The sequence below is a fragment of the Glycine max genome, chromosome 14 (assembly GCF_000004515.6).
Source record: "Glycine max cultivar Williams 82 chromosome 14, Glycine_max_v4.0, whole genome shotgun sequence".
Lineage (NCBI taxonomy): Eukaryota > Viridiplantae > Streptophyta > Magnoliopsida > Fabales > Fabaceae > Glycine > Glycine max.
The window spans coordinates 20,845,774-20,867,408 of NC_038250.2; the positions used below are offsets into that span (position 1 = coordinate 20,845,774).

General features: G+C 39.5%; 2 non-coding genes across 2 annotated transcripts; one reads left to right on the forward strand and one right to left on the reverse strand.

Annotated features, from left to right (window-relative positions):
* Positions 1-417: 417 nt before the first annotated feature.
* LOC112999416 (small nucleolar RNA R71) lies at positions 418-524 on the reverse strand. Its single transcript, XR_003264603.1, has one exon. It is a non-coding gene; the product is annotated as a small nucleolar RNA R71 (small nucleolar RNA).
* A 13,784-nt stretch (positions 525-14,308) lies between these two features.
* Positions 14,309-14,415, forward strand: LOC112999426 (small nucleolar RNA R71). The gene has a single exon (XR_003264613.1). It is a non-coding gene; the product is annotated as a small nucleolar RNA R71 (small nucleolar RNA).
* Positions 14,416-21,635: the final 7,220 nt, after the last annotated feature.

Here is a 21,635-nt window from a genome sequence, read left to right on the forward strand (position 1 = left end):
CTTGATTCTGAGCATTATAGTTTTGAACATTCTGAGAACATGGCACAACCTCCACCCCGTGAGAGGACTCTAAGGGAAATGGTTGCACTTGATTTCACTTATGAAAGCTTGTGCATTCAATACCCTGATGAGGATGTCCCATATGTTCTTAAAACTGGACTGATACACTTGTTGCCCAAGTTTCATGGTCTTGTAGGTGAAAACCCTCATAAACATCTGAAAGAATTCCATATTGTCTGCTCCACCATGAAACCTCCAGATGTCCAAGAATATCACATCTTTCTAAAGGCCTTTCCTTATTCTTTGGAGGGAGTGGCAAAAGATTGGTTGTATTACCTTGCTCCAAGGTCCATCACGAGCTGGGATGACCTCAAGAGAGTATTCTTAGAAACAATTTTCCCTGCTTCCAGGACCACGACCATCAGAAATGATATTTCAGGCATTAGACAACTCAGGGGAGATAGCCTATATGAATACTGGGAGAGATTTAAAAAGCTATGTGCCAGTTGCCCTCACCACCAGATTTCTGAGCAGCTTCTTCTCCAATATTTTTATGAAAGATTCAGTAACATGGAGAGAAGCATGATAGATGCTGCCAGTGGTGGAGCCCTTGGAGACATGACCCCTGCTGAAGCCAGAAATTTAATTGAGAAGATGGCTTCAAACTCCCAGCAATTTAGTGCCAGAAATGATGCTATTGTCATTAGAGGAGTGCATGAAGTAGCCACGAATTCATCTTCATCAGCTGAGACTAAGAAGCTTGAAGGTAAACTAGATGCCTTGGTTAACCTGGTAACCCAACTGGCCATGAATAAAAAATTTGCACCTATCGCCAGACTCTGTGGTTTATGCTCCTCTGCCGACCACCACACAGACCTTTGCCCTTATGTGCAACAATCTAAAGCAATTGAACAACTTGAAGCTTATGCTGCAAACATCTATAATAGACCTCCTTAACCTCAGCAGCAGAATCAGCCACAACAGAACAATTATGGCCTCTCCAGCAACAGGTACAATCCCGGGTGGAGGAATCATCCCAACCTTAGATGGTCAAATCCTTCACAGCAGTAGCAACAACAATAACATCCTTATTTTCAGAATATTGCTGGCCCAAGCAGACCCTACGTTCCTCCACCAATCCAACAATAACAACAACAACAGCCCCATAAACAACAAACAGTTGAGGCTCCTCCACAACCTTCCCTTGAAGAACTTGTGAGGCAAATGACTATGCAAAACATACAGTTTCAACAAGAGACCAAAGCCTCCATTCAGAGCTTAACTAATCAGATGGGACAATTGGCTACACAGTCCCAGAATTTTGATAGATTACCTTCTCAATCTGTCCAGATCCCAAAAATGTGAGTGCCATTGCATTGTGGTCGGGAAAGCAGTGTCAAGGACCTCAACCAACAACATCTTCCTCATCCGCAAATGAACCTGCCCAACTTCACTCTACTCCAGAAAAAGATGATAACAAAAATTTAAAGACTAAGTTACCTAAAAATTTCTATGCAGGAGAATCTTCCACTGGTAATTCTGATTTACAGAAGCAGCATATCCCTCTTCCATTCCCTCCAAGAGAAATTTCCAACAAAAAAATGAAAGAGGCAGAGAAGGAGATATTGGAAAAATTTAGAAAAGTAGAGGTAAACATACCTCTGCTAGATGCAATAAAGCAAATTCCAAAATATGCTAATTTCTTGAAGGAGTTGTGCACTAATAAGCGGAAGCTTAAAGGAAGTGAAAGAATTAGAATGGGCAGAAATGTCTCCGCATTGATTGGTAAATCTGTTCCCCAAATCCCTGAAAAATGTAAAGATTCAGGTACATTCAGCATACCTTGTATTATAGGGAACAGTAAGTTTGACAATGCCATGCTAGATTTAGGAGATTCTGTTAGTGTTATGCCTCTGTCTATTTTTAATTCTCTATCTCTTGGTCCCTTGCAGTCAACTAATGTGGTAATTCATTTAGCTAATAGAAGTGTTGCCTATCCAGCTGGTTTCATAGAGGATGTCTTAGTTAGAGTTGGTGAACTGATTTTCCCTGATGATTTTTATATTTTGAATATGGAGGAGGGATTTTCTAAAAGATCAGTTCCCATCATTCTAGGCAGACCTTTTATGAAAACTGTTAGAACTAAGATAGATGTATATGCAGGCACACTATCTATGGAGTTTGGTGATATAACTGTTCATTTTAATATTCTTGATGCTATGAAACACCCATATGAGGATCTTTTTGTATTTTGCGCTGAAATAATTGACCATATTGTTGATGAATACATGATTGATCTTCATTCTAATCTGCATGTTTGTCACTCTTCATGCATTGAATCTGAATTTGTACTTAATCATATGACTGAATTTGATGCTGAGAGTGAATCTGAATTTGATATTGATTACATGTCTGGTGATGTTTTACCTCTTGCAATTGATTTTATAGAGTCAAATAGAACTAACCATGTTTCAGGAAGTACACATACCTCTGACTTTCTTTATGAGGTACAGGTTGAGAAACCATCTTTTTTCTACCACTATCCAGCCGGCAACACTAGAATTGAAGCCTCTACCATCAAATTTAAAATATGCTTACTTGGATGATAGCAAAAGTTTTCCAGTAATTATATCTGCCTCCCTTGCTAATGACCAAGAGGAGAAGTTGTTAGCAGTTCTCAAGAAGCATAAGAAGACTATAGGTTGGACCCTAGCGGACATTCCTGGTATTAGCCCATCCACATGTATGCATCGGATAAATTTAGAGGATAGGGCTAAACTAGTAAGACAGCCACAAAGAAGACTCAACCCGGTGATTCTTGATGTAGTGAAGAAGGAGGTAACCAAGCTTCTACAAGCTGGAATCATTTATCCTATCTCTGACAGCCAATGGGTGAGTCCTGTTCAAGTAGTCCCGAAGAAAACCAGCCTAACCGTGATAAAAAATTAGAAGGAGGAGTTGATTCCTACTCGGGTGCAGAACAGTTGGAGAGTCTGCATCGACTATAGGAGGCTGAACCAGGTTACCAACTAGAACGCCTGGCAGGTAAATCTCACTACTATTTCCTTGATGGTTTTTCTGGTTATATGCAAATCACTATTGCTCATGAGGATAAGGAAAATACCACATTCACCTGCCCCTTCGGCACTTTTTCCTATAGGAGGATGCCTTTCAGCCTGTGCAATGCCCTTAGTACCTTCTAACGGTGCATGATTAGTATTTTCAGTGATTTTTTAGAATATTTCATAGAGGTGTTTATGGATGATTTCATTGTATATGGATCCTCTTTTGATATTTGTTTGGATAGTCTGGAAAAGGTTTTGAATAGATGCATTGACACTAACCTTGTTCTAAATTTTGATAAATGTCATTTTATGGTTGAACAAGGTATAGTTTTAGGTCACATTATTTCCAATAAGGGCATTGAAGTATATCTTGCAAAAATTTCTGTTATTTCACAATTACCTTACCCCTCTTGCGTGCGAGAGGTGCGATCTTTTCTTGATCATACAGGATTCTACAGGCGCTTTATAAGAGATTTTAGCAAGGTAGCCCTTCCACTATCCAACTTGTTGCAAAAGGAGGTGGAGTTTGACTTTAATGATAAATGCAAAGAGGCTTTTGATTGCCTCAAAAGAGCACTGACTACCACCCCCATCATCCAGGCACCCGACTAGACAGCCCATTTTGAGCTTATGTGTGATTCATCAAATTATGCATTGGGGGTTGTCCTTGCTCAGAAAATTGAAAAATTACTTAGGGTGATATATTTTGCTTCTAGAACTTTAGATGCTGCCCAAGCAAATTATACTACTTCTGAGAAAGAGCTACTAGCCATAGTTTTTGCTCTTGAAAAATTTCGTTCTTATTTGCTTGGTACTCGCATTATTGTTTATACTGACCATGCAGCTTTAAAGTACTGTTTAAAGAAGGCTGATTCAAAGCCTAGGTTGATCCGATGGATGCTCTGGCTCCAAGAGTTTGACTTGGAGATTCGTGATAGGAGCAGAGCACAAAATTTAGTTGCTAATCATTTGAGTCGGATCTAACATGTGTCTGATGAGGACTCACCCATTCAGGATGATTTCCTGGATGATCATTTACATATATTGTATAGTATTTCTGATTCTCTTTCTACTCCCTGGTTTGCTAACATTGTCAATTATTTAGTTGCTTCTGTTTTTCCTCCCTTAGCATCTAAGGCTCAAAAAGATAAGATTAAAAGTGATGCTAAGCATTTTATTTGGGATGACCCCTACTTGTGGAAATTATGCAATGATCAGGTCATTTGACGATGCATTCCAGATCATGAGACTAACTCAGTCTTGCAGTTTTGTCATTCTTCCGCACCGGGAGGTCACCTGGGTGTTCAAAAGACAGCTCGCAAAGTGCTTGACTATGGCTTTTATTGGCCCACCATCTTTAAAGATGCATGGAAGACTTGTAGCACTTATGAGCAATGTCAGAGAGTAGGAAGTGCACTTACATGGCGACAACAAATGCTTTTCTTGTCTCTTTTGGTTATGTTTACATTCTCCTTGCAGTTGATTATGTTTCAAAATGGGTGGAAGCCAAGCCCACTAGAACTAATGATGCTATGGTTGTTGCAGATTTTGTCAGATCTAATCTGTTTTGTAGGTTTGGAGTACCTAAAGCAATCTTTAGTGATCAAGGAACCCATTTTTGCAACAAATCAATGCATGCCTTGCTTAAAAAGTACGGGGTTGTACACAGGGTATCCACACTATACCACCCCCAAACCAATGGACAGGCAGAAATTTATAACAGGGAGATCAAGAGAATTTTAGAGAAGATTGTGTAGCCAAGCAGAAAAGATTGGAGCACCAGGCTTGATGATGCTTTTTGGGCACATCGGACTGCCTACAAAGCACCCATAGGAGTGTCTCTTTATCGGGTTGTCTTTGGAAAGGCATGTCATCTTCCAGTGGAGATTGAGCACAAAGCATACTGGGCAGTGAAGACCTGCATCTTCTCTATGGATCAAGCTGGTGAGGAAAGAAAGTTGCAACTGAGTGAGTTAGATGAGATTCGACTAGAAGCCTATAAGAATGCCAAGTTCTACAAAGAAAAGACCAAGAAGTTCCATGATAGCATGATAATTAAGAAGGACTTCATGGTTGGGCAAAAAGTGTTATTGTATAATTCTAGGCTTGGACTCATGAGTGGTAAGTTGAGGTCTAAGTGGATTGGTCCTTTTGTTGTTACTAATGTTTTTCCTTATGGTACAGTTGAGATCAAAAGCGACTCCACAAACAAGAGCTTCAAGGTTAATGGACACCGACTTAAGCCATTCCTCACAAACCCTTCTTTAGTGGACGTAGTGGTGGAAGAGACTTCCTTACTCCACCCTACTCTTCCTCCACCATGACTTAGGGAGTTTTTCTTTTCCTATCTCCTTCTTTACTTTTATTACATTTGTCCAATTCTATTTGATGGTTTACTTGCTTTTAATCTTTTAATTGTGCTACATTGAGGACAATGTGTTGTTTAAGTATGGGGGGAGTGTTCTTTGGTTTTGCTAGTTTTGTTGGTTTTGTTAATTTTGTTAGTTGTGTTAATTTTTTAATTTGGTTAGTTTTGTTGGGTTCCTAGTTTAATATTTTAGGTCAATTCTGTTTGCATGTACAACTTTGCATGTTTTTCTTTGAATTATAGGATATGTTCAAGAAATGGGTAATTTTTTGAAAATAAAAGTCTCTTGACATTTTGTGATTTGAAGTCCTTGTTTTTCCTCTACATGTCATGATAGTTTTGAAAGCTCAATTTGGAAGTGATAAGTTTACCTTTGTGAGAATTTGAGCCATCCATCATCATAATCATTTGGTGTGTTTTGTGGAAGTAAAGCTTCATGATGAATCAAAAATGATTCAAAGGTGTTTTGATGATAACAATGATGACAACAAAAGATGATGACAAAGGTGATGAACAAAAAGCTGAAAAGATCAAAGAACATCTCAAGTGAATCAAGAACAAGTCAAGAGTTCAAGAATCAAGAAGAATTCAAGACTCAAGAAGAAAGCCTACAATCAAGAATCAAGATTCAAGATTCAAGATCTCAAGAATCAAGATCAAGATTTAAGAATGAAGAAAAGACTCAATCAAGATAAGTATTAAATTTTTTTTTTCAAAACTTTGAATAGCACATGAGTTTTTGACAAAACCTTTACCAAAGAGTTTTTACTCTCTGGTAATCGATTACCATATTGTTGTAATCGATTACCAGTAGCAAAATGAGTTTGAAAAAGTTTTCAAACTGAATTTACAATGTTCCAAATATTTTCAAAAGGCTGTAATCGATTACAATGTTTTGGTAATCGATTACCAGTGTCCTTGAACGTTGAAATTCAAATTTAAATGTGAAGATTCACATTGTTTCACTCAAAAGCTTTGTGTAATCGATTACACTTATTTGGTAATCGATTACCAGTATTTGTTTCTGAAAAATCTAAAGATCTAACTCTTCAAAAAGGTTTTGACTTTTTCAAATGGATTTTAAGTTTTTCTAAAAGTTATAACTCTTCTGAATGGCCTTCTTGACCAGACATGAAGAGTCTATAAAAGCAAGGCTTTGTTTTTCATTTTTAATCAATCTTTCTAACAACAATCTTGAACACTTATTTCATACAATCCTTTACAAGCCTTGAATCTCTTTGAAATTCTTCTTCTTCTTTGTACCAAAAGCTTTCTGAAGTTTTCTGGTTTTCTAAACCTTGAAAACTTGTGCTATTCATCTTTTCATTCTCTTCTTCCTTTGCCAAAAAGAATTCGCCAAGGACTAACCGCCTGAATTATTTTTGTGTCTCTCTTCTCCCTTTTCCAAAAGAAAAAAGGACTAACCGCCTGAATTCTTTTGTGTCTCCCTTCTCCCTTGTCAAAGAATTCAACACGACACAGTCTGAGAATTCTTTTGATTCTTCCCATTCCCTAATACAAAAGCGTTCAAAGGTTTAACCGCCTGAAAATTCTTTTGTATCCCCATTCACAAAGTATCAAAGGTTTAACAGCCTGAGATCTTTGTCTTAACACATTGGAGGGTACATCCTTTGTGGTACAAGTAGAGGGTACATCTACTTGGGTTTGACTGAGAACAAGAGAGGGTACATCTCTTGTGGATCAGTTCTAGTGGAGGGTACATCCACTAGGGTTTCAAAGAGAACAAGGGAGGGTACATCCCTTGTGGATCTTTGCTTGTAAAAGGATTTTTACAAGGTTGAAAGAAATCTCAAGGACCGTAGGTCGCTTGGGGACTGGAGGTAGGCACGGGTTGTTGCCGAACCAGTATAAAAAATCTTGTGTGTTTGTTTCCTTCTTCCCTACTCTTTTACTTTCCACTATGCATTTAATTTCCGCTTTTACTTTCTATTAAGTTTCTTTTCTACTCCTCATTCTCTTAAAAATTTAGTAAAAGCCTTAAAAGAGTAATTTTTTAATTAGTAAAGGTTTAGGAATAATTAATTCAACCCCACCTTCTTAATTATTCTGAGGCCACTCGATCCAACATGTTTTACCCCATTGATTGCTTGCACAATAGCCTTGGCTTGATTCTTGTTGATGCTTCCTAATTCACATGCATATTTGGAAATGATTGAGGCAATTTTTTTCTTATAAGCTTCTAGCCAAATGGACTTACCTTGAATTAATTCATTTGATATCCCCTTTGAGCCTATGTTCCCCTTTCTTTGTTTTGAAGCTCATTACAAGCCTTAAGTGAAAAACCATGATCTCACCTTAACCTTAAGGAATTTTGGAGCTTTGGAATTGTTTTGTGAATAAGTGTGGGGGGGTTTTGTTGGATAACATGTTTTGTTGGCTATGCTTCATGATGTATTTTTGGGCCATACTAATGTACATTGTATATGGGTTAAATGTTGGACATGCTGCTAAATGATATGCTAGTTCTCAAATGCTACTGTGCACAAAAAAAAATGAATGATGAGACTCTTGGTTCTACTCTTTATGTTTAAATTTTATCTTTTGGTTTTCTTATTTTTTCTTAATATGCTCTTACTCCCCATTGCTCCTCTATTCCTTTTGGATTTAGCTTCTTATTCCATATTTTTCCCTACCTTGTCCTTGGCCCCATTACAACCTTAAAAGACCTTTTGATCCTCATGTGCTTGTGTTTATTGGTTGATTGTCAATTTTAGAATCTTGCCAAGTTTATGTGGTGTTGGTTTTCATGGGTGCTTTGAGGGTAAATAGTAGCCTAGACACTTGAGAGATAGAGTGTATATCTTGTGAGGCTTTATCACTTTTCATTCTTGAGCTGATTAACTATTTTGCCATGATTGGGTTGCTTGGATGATTTTCACGAATGTCTTGACTCTTTCGATCTCTTCATGTTAGATGTTACCCATTCCTTTCATTCCTTGATGTTCATTGAGAAATATGTGAATGTTTTTGTTTGTCTCTCTTTGATATCCTTGGATTTTGTTCTTTGTTTCATTTTGCCCAGGAGTGCAAAAGGCTAAGTATGGGGGATTTTGATGTGCCATTATTTTCTCCTATTTCTTAAACCTTTTTGCACCATTTTAATTACTGATTAGTCTTAATTGTCAAATTAATTAGGAAGTTTTATTATTTGGGCTCATTCAGCAAATTTGATGTTTTTAATCTAATTTCAGGAATTAATGAAGCATTGGGCTTGAATCCAAAATTGGGCTTGGACTTGAAGAGAGCAGACTATTTTATTCTACCAAATTTTATCTTATCTATATTTTATCTTATCTAGATATTATTTAGATTTGATCTCATCTAGATATTATTTCATCTATATCTTATCTTGTCTTATCTTATCTAGATTTTATTTTATTTATGGGCTTGGATTTAAAACAGATTTGTAAGCTTTGGGGCTAAAAACTATATAACAGCACCAAGGTTCTAGTTTAGCTCTTCTCTCTCTCCTCTCCTCTCTCTCTTTTTCGTTTTAGTTTTAGAGTGCTACTCTCTTTTCCATTTTAGTTTTAGAGTGCTACTCTCTTTTCCGTTTTAGTTAATTTTCGTTTTAGCAATAAAATTTTGTTCTTCAATTTATAATTTCATTCTCTATTGATTAATGGAAGGCTAAGTCTCCAACGTTGTTTTCTCTTGAGGATCAAGCACAGTTCTCTTTGAGGTTCTATTATTACTATTAAATTCTGATCAGTTTTTCCTCTTCACCAATTACTCTGTATTTGTTGCTATTAATTCATGCATGCTTAGTGCTTGATTAATTGTCTCTGCGCTTAATTTACGTTCATGCTTAATGATCGTTTATGATTAATTGGTGTATGTGTTGCTTAATCACATAATGAATGCCTTATGTTAATTTTCGCTTACTAATTTAATTTAGGGTTGGATTAAGTGGTTGAACTGATAAAGGATAAACTCTCGTAACCTAGGATAAGAGACTTGCTTGTGAATCAAGGGGAAGCAACGTGTTTTAATTATGATATTTTCTAATTCACATCTATTCACTGTTTAATTTACAAAAGCAAACAACACCCCCCCCCCAATTCGTTACTATTTTCCTACTATTTGTTATGAACGTTTGGTTGACCATTGCTTGTTGGGAAACGACCTAGGATCACTTCCTAGATACTGCATTTTTAATGTCTATTTGATTCGTTTACGGCCTCGATCAATCTTATCTAGCTCACTTAGTTGCAACTTTGTTTCCTCTCCAGCCTGATCAAAAGAGAAGTTGCATATCTTCACAGCCCAATTGGCTTTGTGCTCTATCTCTACGGGAAGACGACATGCCTTGCCAAAGACAACCCGATAAGGGGACATCCCTATGGGTGCCTTGTAGGCAGTCCTATGCGCCGAAAGAGCATATCCAGCCTAGTGCTCCAATCCTTTCTGTTAGGCTGCACTATCTTCTCCAAGATCCTTTTTATCTCCCGGTTTGAAATCCCAGCCTGCCCATTGGTTTGAGGGTGGTAAGGTGTGGAAATTCTATGAACAACCCCATACTTTTTGAGCAAGGCATACATTGATCTGTTGCCAAAGTGGGTGCCTTGATCACTAACGATGGCTTTAGGGATTCCAAACCTGCAAAACATATTAGATCTAACAAAATCCACAACAACCTTAGCATCGTTAGTTCTGGTGGCTTTGGATTCCACCCATTTTGAAACATAATCAACAGCAAGGAGAATATAAACAAAACCAAAAGAGACAGGGAAAGGTCCCACAAAATCTATACCCCATACATTAAATACCTCACAGAACAACATAGGTTGTTGAGGCATTTGTTGTTTCCAAGAAAGTGAACCACCTGCTCTCTGACAAGGCTCACAAGTACTACAAATTCTCCATGCATCCTTGAAAATGGTGGGCCAATAGAAACCACAGTCAAGCACCCTGCAAGCTGTCCTCTGTATACCAAGATGGCCGCCTGGTGCGGAAGAATGACAAAAATTCAGGACCGAGTCGATCTCATGGTCTGGAATGCATCTCCTAATAACTTGGTCACTGTACATCTTCCACAAATACGGGTCATCCCAAATGTAATGCTTAACATTGCTTTTAATCTTATCAGTTTGAGCTTTAGATGCTGAAGGAGGAAAAACATAAGCAACCAAATAATTCACAATATTAGCAAACTAAGGAGTGGGGAAGGAATCAGAAATATTATACAGAATGTACAAATGGTCATCCAGAAAATCATCCCGAATGGGTGAGTCCTCTAGCGCATGCTCGATCCTACTCAGGTGGTCAGCTACTAAGTTCTGTGCACCGCTCCGATCACGGATCTCTAAATCAAACTCTTGGAGCCAAAGCATCCACCTGATCAATCGAGGCTTTGATTCAGCCTTTTTCAACAAGTACTTCAGAGCTGCATGGTCAGTATAAATAATGACATGAGAACCAAGCAAATATGAACGAAATTTTTCAAGAGCAAAAACTATCGCTAGTAGCTCTTTTTCTGTGGTAGTGTAATTTGCTTGGGCAGCATCCAAAGTTCTAGAAGCGTAGTAAATCACCTGAGGCAGCTTGTCAATCTTTTGGGCAAGGATAGCCCCCAATGCATAATTTGACGCATCACACATCAGCTCAAACGGGGCTGTCCAATCTGGTGCCTGAATGATAGGGGTGGTAGTCAACGCACGCTTGAGGCGATCAAAGGCCTCTTCGCACTTGTCATCAAAATCGAACTCCACCTCCTTTTGCAGCAAATTGGAAAGTGGAAGGGCCACCTTGCTAAAATCCATAATAAAACGTCTATAAAACCCTGCATGACCAAGAAAAGAGCGAACCTCTCGCACATAAGAGGGGTAAGGCAATTGTGAAATAACAACTATTTTTGCAAGGTCTACCTCTATGCCTTTATTTGAAATGATATGCCCTAAAACTATACCTTGTTCTACCATGAAGTGACATTTTTCAAAATTCACCACAAGGTTAGTTTCAATGCATCTGTTAAGAACTCTGTCTAGACTATTCAAACAAGCATCAAAAGAGGATCCATAAACGGTAAAATCATCCATAAACACCTCTATGCAACTCTCTAGAAAATCACTGAAAATGCTAAGCATACACTGCTGGAATGTACCAGGGGCATTGCATAGGCCAAATGGCATTTTCCTATAGGCAAAAGTACCAAAGGGACAAGTGAATATGGTCTTTTCTTGATCCTCAAGAGCAATATGAATTTGCAAATACCCAGAAAAACCATCAAGGAAGCAATAATGGGACTTACCTGCCAAGTGCTCAAGCATCTGATCAATGAATGGCAGGGGAAAATGATCTTTCCTAGTTGCCTGGTTCAGCCTCCTATAGTCAATGTAGACTCTACAGTTGTTCTGCACTCTTGTGGGAATAAGCTCATCCCTCTCATTTTTTTATTACTGTGAGGCCTGTCTTCTTAGGAACCACTTGAACTAGACTCACCCACTGGATGTCAGAAATGGGGTAAATGATTATGGCTTGTAAGAGCTTGGTCACTTCCTTTTTTACCATGTCTAGGATGATGGGGTTGAGTCGCCGCTGTGGTTGCCTTACTGGCTTCACTCCATCCTCTAAAAGTATTCTATGCATGCATGTAGAGGGTCTAATACCAGGAATGTCATCTAAAGTCCATCCAATGGCTTTCTTGTGCTTCTTGAGCACTAGCAGCAACTTGTCCTCTTGCTCAGTAGTAAGGGAAGCAGAGATGATTACTGGAAATTTTTCGTTGTCTTCTAAATAAGCATACTTGAGGTTTTCTAGTAAGGGATTAAGCTCTGGTGTGGTTGATGGCTGAACAGTGGGAGGAGAAGAGGAAGGTTCTTCAGCCTGCATCTCATAAAGCAAATAAGAAGCATGTGTATTTCCTGCAACAGGGTTGGTGCATTCTGATTCTACAAAATCAACCTCAAAAGGTACAACACCCAACAAATCAGAATCACGCTCAAATTTAACATTACTGCCAGCCTAAAGATCAAATTTAGGATCCAATTTAACCTCGGATTCAATGCATGAAAAATGAGAATTATGTAGATCAGATTCAAATGGATGTTTGTTATCATGCATAGAAAGAACATCAATCATATATTCATCAACAAGTTGGTCAATTATCTAAGCATGGAAAACATAATGATCTTCAGATGGATGTTTCATGGCATCAAGAATGTTAAAATGAACAACAATATCACCAAATTCCATAGACAATGTGCCTGCATAAACATCTATTTTGGTTCGGGCTGTTTTCATAAATAGCCTGCCTAAAATAATTGGAACTGAACCATGGGAGAATCCCTCTTCCATATCAAGAACATAAAAATCAATAAGGAAAATAAGTTCACCGACCTTCACTAGTACATCTTCTATGAAACCTGCAGGGTAAGCAACACTTCTATTTGCCAAATGAATTACCACATTTGTGGATTGCAAAGGTCCAAGAGATAGAGAATTGAAAATAGACAGAGGCATAACACTTACTGATGCTCCTAAGTCTTGCATGGCATTCCTAAAATTACTATTCCCAATACTGCAAGGTACACAGAAAGTACCTGGGTCTTTACATTTATGAGGAATGTGAGGAACAAATTTACCTATCAATGCGAACACGTTTCCGCCCATGCTAATTCTTTCATTTCCTTTAAGCTTCCTCTTGTGGGTGCATAACTCCTTTAAAAACTTGGCATATCTTGGAATCTGTTTGAGGGCATCCAGCAGAGGTATATTCACTTCTACCTTCCTGAAAGTCTCCAAGGTCTCCTTATCTATCTCTTCCATCTTTTTGTTAGGAATTGGTCTAGGTGGAAATGGAATAGGAATAAGAGGTTGTCGTACATCAGAATTGCTAGAAGAATGTTCTGCATGGTTAGGAGGCTGTCTTTTTTGTGCATCTATCTCCTTCTCTCTTTCAGGTGTAGGTTCTGCTACTGGGATAAGCACTTCAGTTTGCTCAACGGACCTTAAGGTGATGGCACTCACGTTTCTCGGATTCTGCACAACTTGAGAAGGCAGCTTGTCAGAGTTTTGGGACTGAGCTTGGTTCAACTGAGTGGCCATCTGCCCCATCTGAGTTTTCAAACTCTGAATGGAGGCTCTTGTCTCTTGCTGAAATTGCATATTTTGTATTGTCATTTGCCTCACTAACTCTTCCAAGGAAGGTTGAGAAGGGGCCTCAGTTGATTGTTGCCTCTGTTGTTATGGCTGTTGTTGCTGCAGTGGTCGTGGCTGTGGCTGCTGTTGCATTTGTTGTTGTTTCATTGGAGGAGGAACGTATGGCCTGCTTCGACCAGCAACATTTTGGAAAGAAGGAGCAGGCTGTTGTTGTTGTTGAGGGCTGGACCATCTGAGATTTCGGTGATTCCTCCATTCGGGATTGTATCTGTTGCTGGAGAGGTCATAATTGTTCTGCTGTGGTTGATTTTGCTGCTGAGGTTGAGGAGGTCTATTGTAAATGTTTGCAGCATAAGCTTCAGGCTGCTCAATTGCTCCAGATTGTTGCATAAAAGGGCAAAGGTGTGTATGGTGGTCGAGAGAGGAGCATAAACCACAAACTCTTACGACAGGTATAGATTTCTGATTCAAGGCCAGCTGGGCTACCAGGTTAACCAAGGCATCTAGTTTACCTTCAAGCTTCTTAGTTTCAACTGATGAAGATGAATTCGTGGCTACTTCATGCACTCCTCTAATGACAATAGCGTCATTTCTGGCACTAAATTGCTGGGAGTTGGAAATCATCTTCTCAATTAAATTCCTGGCTTTCGCAGGGGTCATGTCTCCAAGGGCTCCACCATTGGTTGCATTAATCATACTTCTCTCCATGTTACTCAGTCCTTCATAAAAATATTGGAGAAGAAGTTGCTCAGAAATCTGGTGATGAAGGCAGCTAGCGCATAATTTTTTGAATCTTTCCCAGTATTCATATAGGCTTTCTCCACTGAGTTGCTTGATGCCTGAAATATCCTTTCTGATGGCAGTGGTCCTAGAAGCAAGGAAAAATTTCTCTAAGAACACTCTCTTTAGGTCATCCCAGCTCGTAATGGACCTTGGAGCAAGGTAATACAACTAATCTTTTGCCACTCCCTCCAAAGAATAAGGAAAGGCCTTTAGAAAGATGTGATCTTCTTGGACATCTAGAGGTTTCATGGTGGAGCAGACAATATGGAATTCTTTCAGATGTTTATGAGGGTCTTTACCTACAAGACCATGAAACTTGGGCAACAAGTGTATCAGTCCAGTTTTAAGAACATATGGGACATCTTCATCAGGGTATTGAATGCACAAGCTTTCATAAGTGAAATCAGGTGCAGCCATTTCCCTTAGAGTCCTATCACGAGGTGGAGGTTGAACCATATTTTCAGAATGTTCAAAATCAGAGTGTTTAAAATTATAATGCTCAAAATCAGGATGTTTAAAACTACCAACAACAGAATGCTCAGACTCACTAGTAACAGAATGCTCAAGATGAACACTATGCCTAACTAATCTATGAAATGTTCTATCTATTTCAGGATCAAAGGGTTGTAAGTTACCTGGGTTGCCTCTAGTATGCACTATATGCAGCAGTTCATGTGTTTCTCAGACAGGGCAAAAAAGGTGGGTTAAAACTACAGCTATAATCAAACAATATCCAAATGAGATGATATTTTGTGAGCAACACCCTAAAATCATGAAAAGATAGCACAAAAATTTTCAGACAAAAATTCAAAGTCTAACTATGGAAACTGCCTAAGGAAAGTTTAGAAAAATAAAACAATAAAACTTGAAAAAAAAACTAGTAAACAGGCGATTGTGGTTAGTTAGAGACCTCAATTGAGCTCTGCTGGGTTGCTATAATATGGGAAATGTTTTTCTACCCCAAATACATATATAATAATAGTCATTCTGATACCAGGAGCAAAAGCTATGGCCGTTTCATGTTTTGCTAAACACAAGTTCTCAAATTTTTTTGAATCTCTCAAATCAAGCCACAACAAGTGTTCCTGGTATTTTTCACACAAGATATGAGTCAAAAGAACCTACCACACAAAAAATCAGCCAAAAATAACAACCGTAACTATCAAAACAAAAATCACCAATTAAATTGTAAGCAGCAGTCACTAATTCAGTCTAATGTAATGTTGTGTGAACAGTAACATGGAATCAGTCTCTAATTCCGTCACTAAGCATTATTCTCAGCAAAACATAAAACTGAAATAAGGGAAACACTGAACAAGGGGTACTACTAAATTGCAAAATAGAACAACGCACTAACACAACACGAACACACTAAACAAAAGAATTAAACGTAAAACAACTAAACATAAAACACGAATCACTAGCTATTATGAACTTTTTGACCACTGCTCCCCGGCAATGGCGCCAAATTTGATCGAGGCCATACCCGAATCAAATAAACATTTGAATGCAGTAACTAGGAAGTGATCCTATGTCGTTTCTCAACGAGCAATGACTAACCAAATGTTCATAATATGCTTCGTTATAATAGTAACAATTGGGGGGTGTTTGTTTTGTGAATTAAAGAACAAGTAGATTGGAATACAAAATTAATAGTATTAAAAATATGTTGTTTCGTCTGATTCAAAAGTCATTCTCTTATCCTAGGTTATAAGGATTTCACCCCTAGCAGTTAACCACTTAATCCAACCCTAATTTAATTTACTAAGCGCAACTTAGGGTTGTCACTATGTGATTAAGCAACACATACACCAATTAACCCCTTGTTCATTAAGCACAAACGTAATTTAAGCACAGAGGCAATTAATCGAACACGAAGCGTGTATAGATTAACAGAATGCATGTGGGTTAATTGGTGAAGGGAAAACCGATAGGAGAGCAACATTAAAAACAGAACCTCAAAGAGAGTTACGCTTCACCCTCAGAGGGAAACAACACTAGAAATTTAGCCTTCCATAAGTTCATCAAAAGCAGAAAACATAAATGAAGCTAAAGGCAGAAAATGTAAATGAAGCTAAAGGTAGAAAACATAAATGAAGCTAAAGGCAGAAAAAGGAACAAAAACGAAATTGCAATTGAAAGCAGAAAAAGGAAAATGCATTCACGTGAACAGTAATACAGAGCTAAAAACATAAAACCCTAAAACTCCATGCACTCAGCTTAGGTATTCTCTCCTGAATAATAGAATAGTATATATCAACATAGCCTTTTACGAATCCCAAGGTTGTGCTATTTATAATGGTCACTTAAAGTCATTGGGCTTGATTACATTATTTCGGCCTAAAACGAAATAAAAACTGAACGGAATAAAATGAAATTAGACGAAATCTAATAAAATTGTCTGCTCTCTTCAAGTCCAATCTGGCTCAGCCCAATTGCTTATAATTATCTTGAAATTGAATTTAAAACACCAAATTAGTCAAGTGGGCCCAATTGATAAAACTGAATAATAAATTTGACAATTAGAGTTAATCAATAATTAAATTGGTGACAAAATGGTTTAAGAAATAGGAGAAAATAATGGCACATTAATCCTCCATGATTGGCGAGCGGGTTTGTCTTCACATTTAGGCCATCTTCTTGGAAAGTTAGCCATCCCGCGTCAATCAAGCTTTGCACTTTGGGCTTGAGGGCCACGCACTGCTCGATCGAATGCCTCAGAGTACCCCGTGATACGCGCAGGTCGCGTTGGGGTTGTTCCACTTTGGGACGGGAGACTGGTAAATCTTCCCAGGAGTCACTAATGCCAACTGGTTGGTGATTAAGGATGGAAATAAGTCTCCGTATGACATGAAAATTGGGGCAAACTCCAAAAGCTTCTTTACTAGAGGATTTCTCCCGGTGTTGGAATTCATGCTAGGATTGGCCTCGATGGCGGGGCAAACTCCAAAAGCTTCTTTACTGTAGGGTTTCCCCCTTTTTAAGCCTACCTCTATCCTTTCACCCACGAATACTAGATCCACAAAGCTAAAGGGCATGTAGCCTACCAACTTCTCATAGTAGAACACTGGCAGAGTGTCTACTATCATGGTGATCATTTCCCTTTCCACCATAGGGGGTGCCACCTGAGCCGCCAAATCCCTCCATCTTTGGGCGTACTCCTTGAATGATTCATGTTCCCATTAGCTCATGTTCTATAGTTGGGTCCTATCGGGACCCATGTTAGTGTTATATTGATATTGCCTTATGAAGGCAGTAATCAAGTCTTTCCACGAGCGGATGCGAGATTGTTAGTCGATGAAAATGACTAACTTTTGTGTATAAAACTTGTGTAAATTGTATCAAACTTCTCCAATTTATAGTTGTTTTGTAATATTATAATTACTTTTTGCTAAATACAGGTAATAGATAATTTATACTTTTGTTTTGTGTGTTTAATAATCAATTTCTCTCAATTTCAGGTTAATTAGGCAAATTGGAAAGAGTGTTGTTTTCACCTTCTCGCTAAGCCAATCTGCTAGCTTAGCGAGCATTTGCTAATCGCGACACTCAGTGGCTAAGTGCAAGGAAGAATCCAGAAGAAGATGAGTTGTCAGGTTCACTGAGCACACCGCTCCAGGTCATCAAGCGCATCGCTTCAGCTCGTCCGCTAAGCGAGAGAAGCACGCTAAGCCAAAATCCACTTATGCACGCTAAGCGATTCAGATTTTCACTAAGCGCGCGAGCATGGACCAACCCACCAATTTAAGCTTGAAATCAAATTTTTTGAGGGAGAGTTTGGCATTTTTTCTTGAGAAGCCTCTGCATGCACAATAGTCTAGCATTGGCTTGAAGCTTTTGCATGTTTAGGAAGTTCTAGAGAGAGAAAGGTCCAAGTTCTAGAGAGTTTTGAGAGACTTTGTTGTGTGAAGATCTACAAGAGTTTGAAGTGGAAGCCGTTCTAAGAGCTTGAGATGAGTTTGTGAGTGATTGTGAGATCCTAGAGGTGAAGGAGACATCCTCACCACTTGTATTTTTGCAATCTTTCGTCTTGTTCTTCTCTGTGTTGTAAAGGAGGTTTCTGGACCATGGAAAGTTAAATCCTCTATTGGATCTTCCCTGTAGGTACCTGATGTAAATATATTTCTATCTATGTAATGATGTTTTGTGTGTTCTCTGTGCTATCTGCTTTTCATTCCAATATGCCTTTACCTTGATCACGTAGATGCATGCTTTGTTAGGGTCATTCAACAGTGGAAACTGGTTTGATTCTAAAGTCCTTGATAGTACGGGGCTAAGTTGTTGTACTTTCATAAGGAATCGGGGTACAAGAACTTAGTTGTGTATGTGTGTCATAATGCGGTTCTGGTTGAGTTTAGTCTTACAAGAGGAATCTGTAGGCGAGGCTTGATCAGGATTAGGCTAGGCTATCATGAGGAATCGGGGTCTAGCAGTCCAGGAGACAACAAAGGAATACATGAGCATTGTTAGATAGAGAACATTCGTTTTAGTATCAGGAACCTATTAGGAAGACCAACGTGTTCTCTACTTGTTTTTACACAACATTTCTCTTGCGTGATTTTCTTTCTTTTTGCATAGATAGTTTACATACCTGTTCATAACCACAATCATCTTTTTATACCAGAAACCTATTTACCAAAATAGCTTGCTAGATAACACAAGTTCCCCAAGAGTTCGATACTCGGTTCTTACTGTTTTATACTACTTGTGCAATCTGATACACTTGCCGGCCACGAACAAAGATGCTTCCAAGTTGGTGTACCAAATGACTGGAGCTCCGGCCAAGCTATCTTGGATGAAGTGCATGAGCAATTTCTCATCTCTCGAGTATGTCCCCATCTTCCAACAGTACATTTTTACTTGGTTTTTGGGACAAGTAGTCTCCTTGTACCTATCAAAATCCAGTACCCTGAATTTGGGTGGGATGACGACGTTCGGTACCAAACATAAGTTGGTCATATCGGTAAAGGGGTAGTCACCGAACCCTTCAACCGCCCTCAATCTCTCTTTGATGAGTTCGAGCTTTTCCCTTCCCTCCACTATCGAAGGCGGCCCCCCTACGGAGAAGTGAAGTGGTTGCATGGGGCAGGGCTGAGAGATTCTCGTGGTATTAGGCAAGGCATTGGGTGTCCGTCCCTCATAGTGAATATGGGGTATGAGTCGATGTCCACTTGGGCATGCTCCCGAGGCTCTTCGTGGGTGCCCCCTATAAACTGGGAAGGCTACCCTTCGTGGATAAAAGGAACTATAGGATTCACGTTCTCGTGCATGGTAGGTGGTGTCAAATTCGGGGGTAGGCTGTAGGGGTAATTATTCCTATTATACCCCTGGTGCGGGCCGCTGGTATTCCCCAATGCGTCTCCTCTTCATCCTACCATTTCTGGGGTGAGTTGGTGTGCTTGATTTGTTGCAGATGGAAGGACCGGATCTGCCTCAACGGCGGTGCTGGCGGCAGCAGCCATGGCTGCTTTACTTTTTATTAATCTCCTTATGCTTAGCATGGCTTCCATCATGGAAGCCATTTGATCTTTCAGGGCCGACATGTCGACCTTTATCTGTTCCTGCACTTCATCTACTTCACCCATGGCTCTAGATTTAGAATGGGTTCTATAGGGATGCTTTGGAGCGCTCTTAGTTATAGTGTAACTCCCTAAAGGAACAAAATGCGGTGAGTAATGCGACAAAAAATTTAAACATGAATGTATGGTAAAGATAAGTTGTTGAAGCATTGGATTCACACAAAGTTTTTAAGTAAAAACATTATTAAATGAACCTCATTTTATTAGAGAACAAATGGGTTTATCTAGCCAAAATCAAGGCGACGATACAATTGCCTTAGCGGATCCAGTTATGTGGGCCATCAAATCAATCATGTGTTGGCAATAATTGAGGAGCCCATGAATTTCCTCGGGGGCTGAGTACACATCTGCCATTGCCTTGGCCTTGGCTAGCAGTCAGGGAAGATCTTGACTCCCATTAAAAGTTAAGGCGAATCTGTCCATCAACATCATTGCTTCTCTGTGCAATGAATCGATCACCCTTTCCCTTACTTCCCTTTTCGCTTGCAAGAATGATACCTTGGCGTACTCTTCCTCTAGCTTTTGCTCATGAGTGCTGCTAGGTCTAGCTTTTCTTTGTACTCGTCGATCATGGCCCATATATTTCCTTCGGTCTTGCTCAATTGCTAGGACAAGCATCTTTTTTACCTATGACAAGCTTTTAACTCATCTTTCAAGATCATGCCTTAAACCTGCGACTGATCCCTTTCATCTCTTCAGAGCTTAAGCTCATTGTTGCTGCCCCACAAAGCTCCTCAGAACTTGTTTTGGCCGTGTTCTTCTTTTTGGGCCTTCTTGGTTTCTCGTTCCAAGGCTTCGGCGGTGGCGATATTGATGTCCTTTAGTTCATCATACTCCTTTCAGACTTTGATGGCCGTTGACTTGAACTTCTATTTGACTGCTCGGGCTTGTTCAAGCTCTGCTTTTAGGGCTTGAACCTCCTCACTTTCTTCTAGAGCTTCAGCCTCTTCCTTTCTCACAGCCCTTAGCTTTGGGAGCCAATCCAACCCTTGTGTCCGGACTCTCAGCCACTTATGATAGCCGCCGATGATCCCATTACTGCTTCCCCTAAGCTCTTTGCCTTCCTTTGCACCACATCCTATGCCTTGCGGACTCCTTGAAGCACCCTCGTGTTGGGGTCCCTGAAACCCCGTGTGATGAAAGGCGTGATGCTTTCCTCCGATGGCGCTCCTCTCATGGGGTAGCCAAGTTGTCTTAAGGCGAGGACGGAATTATAATTAATACAACCCCTTGCTCCAACTTTTCCTTCCTTCCAACGGGGGAACCAATTGATGGATGCCCCTACCACACTAGCCAAGTGTTGCTCCCATTTTGCCTTTCCCTTCTCGGTGCATAAGCGGTGACCTTGCAGTGGACAGGTGGGCCTACTTTCTTGGAGGAAAAGGTGTGAGACGAGCCACACATAGAGAGCTGGCATACAACAAACAATTCTAGCACCCCTCTTTTTGCATCTTTGGTCGAACGTGTCATAGAGATCGACCAAGATAGCGACAACTGGGCTTTCCTTGCTATGGTGATAGCCAAGGAAAGCATCAATTACAGCTAGGTCCACTAGCCCTTCCACATAGAATGAATTCAAAGATTCAAAGATTCAAAACCAAAAACTAACCGGTTAAAGATCGACGAACGACGAAGAATGAACAAAGAACGACGAAGAATGTTCACGGAATTGATCATAGAAACATCATAGAAGCGTTATGGAAGCGTCTCGGCTTCGAT